We start from the raw sequence: 12760 nt of genomic DNA on the forward strand, positions 1-12760 counted from the left end.
CAATCTTAACAGTAAAATATGGCATTATCACTTTGTTCACTTTGATTTTTCTAAAAAAATTTATCTTTATCAGTGTGACTTGTTCAAGGTATGGAATTCAAAGCTCATCCTCACATGGGTATTTGTAAATATTGTGCGCTTGGAAAGCATTTTCACAAACCCTTTTCCATTTCCACCACAACTCATTCTAGAGATTTGCTTTATCTTATTCACACTAATATTTATGGACCTCTTCCTCCATCAAAATCTCATTATTGGTATTTCGTGACTTTTATTGATGATTTCTCAATATACATTATTTCTTTCTCTTGCGATAAAAATCAAAAGCTTTACTATCCTTTAAGCAATATCAAAAAGTTGCAGAGCTTCATACTAGTTATCCCATCAAGAAACTTTGCAATGATAATGGTGGAGAATACATTTCAAATGATTTTGATGATTATTGTAATAATCAGGGTATTCATCATGAATATTCAATTCCCTACTCTCCTCAATAGAATTGTATTGTTGAAGGTAAAAATAGCACTTTTCTTAATGCCATGTGATGTATGCTCATTCATTCTAGCTTATCTTGATGTTTTTGGGCTAAAGCAATCTTAATAGTAGTATTTACACAAAATCATCTTCCTATGATTGCTTCTGATAAAATATCAATTACTACTTGGACATGTAAAACTCTTTCTGTTTATGATAATATTGGTTATGATAATATTGCTACTGGTGGTGATGCCATTCTACGAAAGCAATTGGTAACACAAATTCTTGACACAAATTCATGAATATATGTATATGTGTGCATGCATTCATGAAAATAGTATCTTAGATTTTTTTTGCTTATATGTGTGCATGCATTCATGAATATATGTATATACGTATAGTCATATGTACATAGATTCAAAGCATTTGACACTTTTTTTTTAGTAAAGGCCAAGAAAAAATCATGGAAACAAAAGATGGAGGAAATGAGGGTTTGAAATGTTTCCCTTAACTCAAATCTCGTTAGATATAAAGGGGTTCCATTTCACAAAAAGTGAGAAAGGCTATTAGTTGTAGGACAAAAGTGAATGATGAAGAAGTGATATTGAGATAAGTTTCACACATCATTACATTATGAAATGTAGCTTTAGAAAACATTTTACTCTTAGAGTGAAAAGGACTCTCAAACTTTTCTATGAATTTGAGGCATGTTAGATATAAAGGGGTTCCACTTCACAAAAAATGAGAAAGACTATTAGTTGTGGGACCAAAGTGAATTGATTAAGAAGTCATATTGATCTGGGTTTCACACATCATTGCATTCTCATAGAAAATATTTTGACTTTTTTTGCATGCTTTGATTCAAGGTCATACCATATGTTGTTACCTTGTTGATTGAATGTTTAAAGTATTCAAAAGAGAGAAATAATCATCTTTTTATTTGTCAAATTTTATGTGCTAAAAGTTCTCTCTCTCTCTCTCTCTCTCTCTCTCTCTCTCTCTCTCTCTCTCTCTCTCTCTCTCTCTCTCTCTCTCTCTCTCTCTCTCTCTCTCTCTCTCTCTCTCTCTCTCTCTCTCGCTCCCATAGGGATTAAATAAATATTTTTTCTCTCCTTTACAAAGCATAATGTTTTGTAACTTCTTTTACACCATATTAACTATTGATAACATACCCTATATTTTCATGTGTATAAGTAAAATAAATTATAATTATATGTTAGACTACTAGTACATTTTTTGTTGTGATTAAAAGAGTGTGCAAAAAATTACCTATTATTATTGATTACAATTTTTTAGTATACAAAAATTGTAGTGTCCATAGAAGTACCTATAAAGTAGTTTTTCAAGGTCTTAGCAAATGAAGGGTCTAAATGTTGCCTAAATCCATACAAAACAAGAAAGTCAAAACTTTACAACTAGATGTGTATTACACATATCAATGCAAAAACCTAGTTGTTCTACATATCCTAGCTACTAAAATAAGAACCTAATGGTTACAAACATTAGCTTGGTCAATTAAATTAACATCAGTAATATTCACTAAGAAATTCTTCATGTTTTTTCCAATTATATTATCTTAAAACTATGTCATAAATGTTGAAGGTATTAATTGTTGTTAATATGCCCATTTAGCTCAAAATATGCATCTAAAGCTTGAGTCTCCTTCCATTGCCTCTTTTGTTCTAGAAATATCACTACTCAAGTTCTTATCCTATTTATTTTCATTTAATGCTTCATGTAGGCATACTCTTGTGACTATAATATTTCCTTTTTCATTACAATATGTATTATCTAATTATATTTATAGCACTACTTTAGTGCTCCAAGCAGTTAACACATGCTAAAATATCTAACTCAACATGACCTAAGTCTATGCATTTATGCCACTCCATTCATTAAAACATCAATAGAAAATAAATCTCAGTTCTCGCCTTTAGAAGAAAGCCATGAGTATGTAATATGCAAATGGAATATATTAGGCCAGTTAACTAAATTTTATTTTTAAAATTAATCTCTAATTATCATTGAATAATAAATTATTAATATTAATCTTGATAAGGTCATCTTAAATATATATCCCAATTTTATGGTATTATCTATTTTGAACATTTCCATTATGCTCAAGATACCCATTCAAAGCATAAGATAATCTTCATCACTCTTGTTTCTTAAATATCCCTGATAGAATTGTTATGCTACTTCTTTCAACCACACTTTATGTATGCTAGCCTTTGTGTTTATATTACTTGATTTTTATTGAATATGGATAATTGAATTATACCTAAAGCACTTTTCATGCTCCAAGAATTAAGCACATGCAAAAACCTCCAAATAACCATGTCATGTTCTCAATATAATTAGGCTACTTTTTTCATTAAAAATTCAATACAAAATAAATATAGGGCCTTGATGTTATAAGCAATCCATTAGTGTGTAAGACATAAAGTCTCTTACAAGTCATGATAACTTAAGGAATTCATATTTTTAGTAATGATGCTTGATTGCAATGACATTATTGATGTACACTACAAGGATATAAGGGCATAGCAAAGAGCAATTGCGATGCATATTAGCAGCATCGCTATTTGTGTCATAAATGCGACGCAAATAGAGATGGTACTCAAAGGGAAAAAAAAAGTGGACAAAACCCGAGCACGGCATTTTGCTGCAAAGAGCGAAAGAGATAATGCCTTTGGGAGGGAGAGGGAGAGGAAGAGAGAAAGAGAGAGAAGGAGAGCTTCTCATCGCCACCGCCACCACCATCGCCATTTGCGAAAAAGAGGAGGAAGTACACGAACGAAGAAGAGGGGCCATTGCGAAGAGAAGACAAAGAATCCATCCTTGGACGTTTGCGGTGAGTACATTGCCCTCTCTTGGTTTGTTCTTGTTCTTTCTTATTTTCCTTTGTTTGTTTTTGTTGAGAATGAGGTGCATTGAGGGAGCAAGAGAGGAAAAGGAAGAGAGAACAAGAAAGAGAGAATAAACATGAAATATAACAAAGAGAGAGAGAGAGAGAGAGAGAGAAGAATGAGTGAGAAAACATGAGGGGGGTAGAGAGAAACAAAGAGAGGGTTTGTCGCGAAAAGGAGATGAACAATCCATCCTCCTCTTGGTTTGTTATTGTTCTTTCTTCTTCTTTTTTCTTATTTTTTCTTGAGAATGAGGTGCATTAAGGGAGAAAGAGAGGAAATGAGAGAGAGAAGAAGAAAGGAAAAGGAAGAGAGAACGAGAGAGAGAGAGAGAGGGAGAGAGAATAAACACGAAAGATAACAAAGAAAGAGCGAAAGAGAGAGAGGGAGGGAGGGAGAGAGGAGAATGAGTAAGAAAACACGAGGGGGTGGAGAGAAACAAAGAAAGGGTTTTTCACGAAGAGGAGTGGCGCCTCAAAGCCCGAGTGACTAGAGATAGATGACTGGCAGAGACTCATGGAGAAGCCTACAAATTCTTTGGGACATTGGAGATAGCAGTGCAAGGTAGCGAGGGCACGATTGGAGGCATGGGTAGTCCATCATCTTAGGAGTGGTGGTCACAAGACTTATCTGGAGGACTTTGTAAGTTTTTCTTTTGTTCTTCTCGCTTTCTTTTTGCAATATCAATTGTACTAACAATCGTGTTTCTAATATTTGTATTTTGTTTTCTTTGCATCACTCCATTACAAACCGCGATCCCACAGGCCTAGAGACTCAATATGCAGAGAGACATGGTCTCACTACATTGATTAATAGACTATATGCACGCAGCATCCCAATAAGTCACTCATCTTTCTTATCTGTAGTTACTATTTTTATTAAAATGCATGATGTACGATGAACTGATGTGTAGTTTTTTTTTTGCAAACTCCATTTGATGCTCCTTTGCATCGGGACAAGCTTTTGGATGGTGAGGATCTATAGCTCATGCTTGGATTCGTGGAGCACACATCCTCTTTCTTTTTGGTCATGTGATTTATGTAGATATCTTCTATGTGCTATGTTATTATCATCCTTTGTATCTTCCCGTGATTCCATGAGTTTTCATTAGCAAACTTATATTTATTCTATGTATTAGTCTTGTGGGTTCTCGTACATTTTGCGCTCATTTTGACAACCATTGTATACTTAACATGTAATCCATTTGTAGAATGTAAATACAACACATCGTGCTAGCTACCCTGCCATAATTTTTTTTCTCTATAACCATCGCTATTAACATCGCAAATTTACTACACGCATCGCTATTGGTGTTGCAATATGTGTCGCAAACCGTTGCTATTGGTGTCGGTATTAGCATCGCAAAAACGGTTCCATGGAGACGCTAATACTGAGGCATTTAGCAATTATGGGGTCAATTTTTTTAATGAACATTTTTGTTGCTTTGAACGTCGGTATGAGGCCTGTATCTTGTAGTGGTAAAGACAAATGGAATCATGTATATTGAAATAGGTGCATTATAGTTGAACAAGAGCATGGTAGAAAATGGTGTGACCATTACTAAGTAGTTGCACTAATATAATGATATGATAAATAGCAATAGCTTGCACCATGTTGGAGTTTCAAGAGTTAAAAAGTTTTACAAATGTCAACAACAAAACTCATGTGTGTTATTGACAAGATTTGGAATGATATGTAAATATCCAATGTGCATTACTCCACGAACCATCAAAATTTTCTTTGAATGTAGCTCTTTTGAACATGCTTGTGAATATCATAGGACTCTTTGTTCATGTCACCTAGTATCCTAAGCTCCTCATTATATTTAGATGGAGCTTACCTAAAATTACAAAAAGGAACTAGTTACTTCTTTCCATTTACTTAAAGTAACATTCACATTTCATCCACCATCAATATCTTTCTTAACAATGTTATGAAAAATGAATGTTGTTGATATCCTTCCATCATAGTAGACAAAACTTTAACAAGAACCAAGAGTGAAAATCACTCATTTTCTCGTAAGTAGGTAGTGCTTTACTTCTTTGAGAGCAAAATATAAGAACATTCTTTAATCTTAATTATTATTGTGCATCATTTTCATGCTATGAAGGAAAAAGATAAAAAAACATAGTTGATATAGCAAGAATGACATGGATAATAGACAACAAAGTCCAACAGAATGATTTTTATTGTACAAATGGTGAAGGAAGAGGAGGGAAGTGAAGGATGCATTTTATATATCCCAAAACCTTGGCATTTTCAATTTTCCAAATATGTTCTATGAGCCATAATGAGACTATGATGCTCTCTCATGATGATTTCTCATATATTCTACTCTGTGTGTGATCTCATGATCTTTTGTGATAGTCCTTTGAAAAAAGGATTTGTGTTACATAATTCTTCAATTTTACAATCTCATTGGCTAACCCTTATTTCCTACCTTTACACCTTAATTAAAAAAGAGTCAATCAAAAGAATCACTATAATGAAAAATTTGGAATAGTTTTGACAATTTTAATTTGACTAAGATTCATTATTAAATTGAGTTCATATTTTGAAGATTATAAGTATACCTATAGGTTCTAAATATGTGCTCATTTTTTCAGTTCACCTAAGTGTTCTAAATGTGTGCTCATTTTTAGTATTGACTAATGTGTTAGAATTGTACACTCATATGAACATGTATGTAGATAACAAGTGAGAAGACAATGACTAGATATTTAGGAGAACTAGATCTAGAACATGTAGAAGGCCCTTTAGTAGAACAACCTATCACATCCATGAATTATAGTATATATATGTGTATGTGTACTCTTCGATATCATATACATATAATAACAAGACAATGATTTGTTCTGTGTGCATGCGTGCACATGTAGTATCAAAGTGGTTCTACCATAGATCATTTTTTAGCATGCATTATCCTAATGTTTAAACTTAGTATGCTACATCTCGCATATACACTCTTAAAGATCTTGTTTTTCCTAGCTTATACGCTATCCTACATGCATTTTCTTAGGTAAGCTTAATGTTTTACTCCGAGTTCAAATCCTCACAACACTTTCTTAATCTCAAGGCTAAATTATTTTAGATACTTATTTAAGAGGTTCTCATAAAAAAGTCATCCTACAAGTGTATGCTACATCAACAAACTTAACAAAGAGCATATCCATAAGAAGTCATTGGCAACAAGAAGGAAGAATCTAATGAAGACACAATTTAAGCAATACTCTATAACAAGTGTATGCTCTCATCAAGTTAAGAGGATGCAAGGAGAAACTACAACTCCTAAGGGTCTAGTTGGTATGCAATACTTACGACACTCATTAGAATAAGTGTTTCATCACTCATGGTGGTCTTATGGTGACAAAAGTTTTCATTAACTCTATCATTATAAATTTCTCCCTTACTATTGATGGATTGTACTCATTGGGTACATTGGAAATTTTTTTAACAAGTTTATAATTACACTTGGGACAATTATGGTGCTACTATGCTCAACTCAATGTCTTAGCTTATGCATCAATCTGGATTATCCTTCAATCTTCATAGGTTTAGTCTAAGGCACAATGATCTTGGCTATGGCAAAGGACATGGTTGCATCTCATTCAAGCAAGGATTATGGTATGTGTATATTAAGAACTAATATTTATCCACATCCTAGGTATATAATAAACATTGACTCAACACATACACTCAAAAGACAAGGCTATACTCACACTCCAAGATATTTACCTCCTTTACCTCTATGAGCATCATTGTAATATTTTCATTACAACGCTATCTATTATGAAATTGAAGCCCATGAGACTATAGGTCTACCTCGAGAAAGTTCTTTTATGAGGCAATCCACGAGCATCCAAAATGATCCCAACGAATTACTACTATTGCTCTACAATAATCTTTGTTTCACCTAGCAATGTGTCACCCCTTCCTTCTCACAAGTTTAATTCTAGGAGATGGTGTGAAGTAGTGCAACATGAGTCTAACTTGCATGCAACATCTAAGCCACCATTATCAACCCATGTGCTAGTACGCTTGCTATGGAATATGCAATCAATTCCTTTTTCAACAAGTTCATCATGTGATGAATATGGTCTTACTCTTATCCAATTCAATAAATCCTATAATGTCGAAGAAATGTTTTCAATCCTACTTGTCGAAAGAAAAACTAAACAACAAACTAGTGTACTATATCTCCATGGATGTCAACATCTTGTGTCATTCTTTTCCTATTGTAGTTGCAATGGCATCTAAGTTTCCAAACTAGTCATTTTAGTTCATTATAATAGCCATTTTTAGATTAATTGAGACATTAGATCATGGTAGGGTGCAACAATTGTGATTTATGCAATTTGCCATCAAATTATGTAAAACATGTGATTAACAATGAGATTACAACTTAACAAGTGATAAGGATAAGTTACAAGCTTATAGTAAGGCCTAGTTAGAGTCAATAAATGGACAAAGGCCTTGCAAATGTCCACTTTGTAGGACAATTGAATATGAAAAATAGAATAAGAAAAGCATATGGATTTGGTCGAATGTTGCAAGTTATAAGATACAAAAGTTTTTGCTTTTAAGAAAATGGAAACAAAATTTATTTTCAACAAAAACATATTTTGAAAGTGTGATAATCGAGTAAATGAAAATTTTTAACAATAAAATTTCATAATGAAAGTGATGTACAACATTCTAAACAAACATTTGTGTGAAAGTGGTGAAATTTTGAGCAAGAGGAATTTACAATAAATCATCAACAAATTTCATAATTCTAAATTGTAACATCTTATGAAGTTTCAAAAATGACCATAATGGGCTATTATATGTTTTTTTCAAAAAAAAATTGAGTTTTTAAGTTATGTATAAGAAGAAGAGGGATTGGAACTACTTATTATGATCCAAATATATGAGGAAGATTGAAATATTCAAGAACACGCATGAAACTACAAGGCAAAAGTTTATAAGAACTCTTGACAACCATGATGTTATTATTTCTACCTATGAGATGTGGGACACGACACATGAAACTAGCTTCAAAAGGATGCTACTATGCACATTCACTTTAACCCTTAGACATGTACAATTATCATTTGATACCTTAGACATGCACAATCATATGTCCATTGCCTCCCTTGAGATTGCTATTCAGATTTGTCCTTCATGTATTCCATGTCTCTAATGAAGTAAGTTGAACCATGGATGTATAACCAATGAGCATATACACAAATGCATGCGTGCCCATACACACACACACAAAATTGCCATCCATGTTGTATAAATGATTGTCTTGTGCCTTTGAGACACTCCGACTAAATTATTGAGCACATGTACTTCAATGAAAATTTATAGAGATTCCCCATCCATGTTGTAAAAATGATTTTTTTGTGATTTTGAGAAACTCCAACTAAATTGTTGAGCACATGCACTTCAATGAAAAATTATAGGGAGGTCTAAGGGAATAAAATAGTTAATGATAACAATTTACTAACAAATAATTGATCTTCTTCACAAATGTGAATAAATAAGGGAAAGAAGATGCAAAATGCAAGTCAAAGAATATATTAAAGGACTAATGTTTTCTATACGAACGTGAATTGCAAAGCTATGAAATTTTGCTTAGAACACCCTTTAAAAGATTATGTTGAATAATTAAATCAAGTAATCCATGATCAAATGAAGGTTTAGCAGCTTGAAACCCATGAAGTATTCTTTACTACAACATTTGTTTGTCACCCTTTTATAATCAATATTAAAATATTTGTATTATCATATAACAATAAAAGTAATAATAATTTTAAATCACAATAATGTAAGAGAGGGGGATTTAATAACGGGGAAATACTAGCTACACTGGCTGGTATATAAGGTGAGAGAGACTTAATTTTTCATTATCACATAATTATACAAGTCTTCTTTCTCTTTCACCTTGCTCTCCAAGCTTCCATGTCTTCCATCCCTCTCTTCTAGTCTTTCTCTCTCCATTTCTAGTATTTCTCTCTCCTCGTAACTGTCTTTCTCTCTTCTGCTCTTCTTCTTCTTCTTCTTCTCTACAATCTTCTCTCTCTTCTTTCTCTCTCCTAGTCCCTCTCTTTAACAATTGGCATCAGAGCCTAGGTTCTTGGTCCCAGTTAGTCCCTCATTTTACCCAGTTACAACTTTCTAGTCACATGGAATTTTGATTCACAGGTAGACAAGTACAGGGAGTAGAAGGGGAGTTCCCAAAGATTTCTAGACCACAAGGACTGCAAGCAGGAGCATTAATGGTGGCTTGGACCAAGTTTGGAGGAAGGAAGAGACTAAGTTTGGAGGAAGGAAGACTGACTTTGACAGCTCGTGGGTCATTTTTGGCCCATTTTGAAGGTAAACTATTAGTAATCGTGGTCAAAGGAGTTAGAAGAAAGTCTAGTTGGGGTTACTTTTCAAGGAGGGTCTTCTCTCTCTTCATTTCCCAAGCTTCTTGCAAGCTTCCATGGAGGAAATCAGGCCCAAATCTTGCTCCCCTCTCTTCCATGAAGTGTCAGCCCTCTTACTTTCATTTTTGGAGCTCAAGAGCAACAAACCAAGCAGTGGTTAGGCTGTGATGACCAACCCTCCAGAGGCAGCCCTGTAAAATCTGGCGCAAAACGCGAGCTGCTTCCTGGCCAGATTGATAGCACCCTAGTCCTCCTCCCCTTCTTGGCTCTCACTCCCAGCTTATATGCAAGTCCCTTGGGCAAGATTGAAGCCTCCCTTCTCAGCTTCTTGGACTTCCCGTCCACCTCAGAAACCCTGATCATGTGTAGTCCATGGCAGCCATGAAAGCTTGGCATCAAGCTCAAAAATCTTGGACATTTTGGTCTTTTCTTGGTCCCAAGAGTTCCCTTTTCAAGCCTAGCTCAAGATTTGGCCATCAAGAAGCACGGGAAGAAGATTAGAAGCAAGATTTGAAGACATGCACTTATGGGCAGCCATGGCTATGGAAGTAGAGCTTCAATTTAAGCAAGAGCTCTTCATGGGAAGGTCTTGAGCCATCCTATCTCCAAGCTACAGCCACATTGGAGCTTATTCTCAAGATTTGAAGGCTTCTTCGAAGCAAGAAGGCATTATGGAGTGCCCATTTGGAAGGAATCCTTCTCTTGATCAATCTATGCAAGCAATGCCCTTCCCCCATGGAAGAATCCTTCTTCCCCAAGCTTGACTTCATCCTTTCTTAACGAAGCACAACCATTTTGGAGCTATGGAGCATGCGGGATCAAATTGGAGCTCTCATGAAGGACTGAAGTGGCATTAGTGGATGCCTTCTTCATCGAACAACACAAGGTAACTGATTCTTGGCTCTCATTCTCTCCCATTAAACCTCTTGTTGAATCCTATCCACTTGTTTGAGAGGATGCATGAGTCCAAGTAGGTAATAGGAGTCCCAAACATTGTATGTATGCTAAATATTAATTTCAGTCATTCTCATTTGATCTTATGGCATTGGAATGGATTTTATTCATGTTGAAGCTTTTTTGAGATTATATTTTTGCTTACCCATAACCCGTTTGGCTTCTGTAAATGGGCTGAGCCAAGAATTGGTTAAGAAATCCATTGTATAAGGGTGAGTAGGCAGTGAGTCACTACCGGTAAGCTCTCTATCCCTATTCTCAATTCCAATTCCATGCACTTCATGAAAAGCCCAAAATTTACATTCCTAAAATGCATCTCATGCTAGGTGTTTAATTAATAAATGTTTGCCATGTATATTTCGGGTGAGGAAAAGCCTGATGCCAGGTGAGGTGGAAAGACAAAAGAGGGTGACTCCCCTTTGCCATCAAAGACCTTGAAGGGGTGCACAACCCGACTAGGGGGGAACTTTGCCCACCTCTCGGTGATCCGGAGCCCAAAACTCATTTGTAGATGCAACTACTTCTTGGGAAATTGAGAAATTGACTTGGCATGATGGAATTTTGATGACTATGGCATGACACACTCTTGTGTGCATGGGATATATGGATGTACCTCAGAAAATGTATCTTTAGATACACATGCAGCTATGTACACAATGATGTATGGGAATGCATTGCCTTACTTGGGTTGAAGATGGATGTATGTATTATTGGATACACCTATGCAGTCATATATGTAGTAATGGCAGTGATTACGCATGTATGAGAGCCTATCTTGTTTGATATGGTCATGGGAATGCTTATTCTTATGTTCACTAATGCTGAAGTGATGCCAAAAATTCTAAGGGATACTCAAGTGATGCATGATGCCAAGAAAACAGTGAATCCCACAGTGCAATAGAAGGAGAATCCAATTTCAGCCCTCTTGTGACTGTTTCAGGGTGCTGGAGAAATTGCTTGCATTTGCAGATGTGTTGCCAATCCTAAGAATTTAGGTGCTGACCTTGGAGAGTACCTTCAGGCCTTGCCAAGAACCCCACTCAGTTTTGGATCTCCACTTGGAGCATACCAAATACCTACAGCCCAAAACAGGCCTTTCCTAGGTGTGGACAGGGTGCTGGACTGCACAGAACAGTCCCACATTTCTGATTACAAAAATTTCTGTATAAAACCTCCGAACGCTTGCCTATGCTCATCTCAAAGAGGGCATCTCTGCCTCTGTTTTGAACAAAAAATTAAGTCAATCAGAGTTGTCTAGCTCTAGTTATAGCCAAAACAGTGACAGGTGGTCTCACAGGACTGCACCTAGACATGGCGGGTAACAGGGGAAAAACAAAGCAAATGAAGATGTTCAGCAACAAATAAGGGATGCGCGCAACGCGAGGGGTGACACCAACTTTGAGGTTGAAGAGGAAGACCTCTCTCACTCCATGGGAAGTCTTAGTGCACTCAATCATACCCTTAGTTTACACGAGACTAGACATGCGGAGAGGCATAGGGAAGTAATGGAAGGTCAAGCTCAAATGGTAAAATTTTTTCATTTCTTGTTGCAGACTTTACTCCTGATGCCTCTTTATACTCTATGTGGTGTGAAATTTCTAAGGGCCAGTAGTCGTGATGTTGATTTCTCAATTATTAATCCATCCATAATTTTAGTGTGGGATAATTTTTAGAATACTAAACTGTATCAGAATAGGAAAGTGGCTCCAAACGCTAGACTTCGGATCAAGGGTCTACATGCATTTTTTTTTCAAAAAAAAAAGGGCTCTTGGCCACCTAACGAGTGTGCGTGTGAAGTTTCATCGCATTCCAATAAAAGGTTATGGGTTTGCGATCACATGATGGACAGTGCATATGAAGCTGCATTAACATGATTTTGGGGTTTAAATGGGTTAAAAGTTCATTCTTCTTCTCATTTTCATATCTTGTTTTCTTTGCTTCCTCCATTCTCACTCCCCAAACCTCTATCTCTTCTCCATCTTTCCCTCCTCAAGCTTGGATGGC

This window comes from Lygodium microphyllum, chromosome 14, assembly GCF_053477565.2.
Source record: "Lygodium microphyllum isolate KBCC chromosome 14, Lygodium_microphyllum_v1.1.10, whole genome shotgun sequence".
NCBI classification, from domain to species: Eukaryota; Viridiplantae; Streptophyta; class Polypodiopsida; order Schizaeales; family Lygodiaceae; genus Lygodium; species Lygodium microphyllum.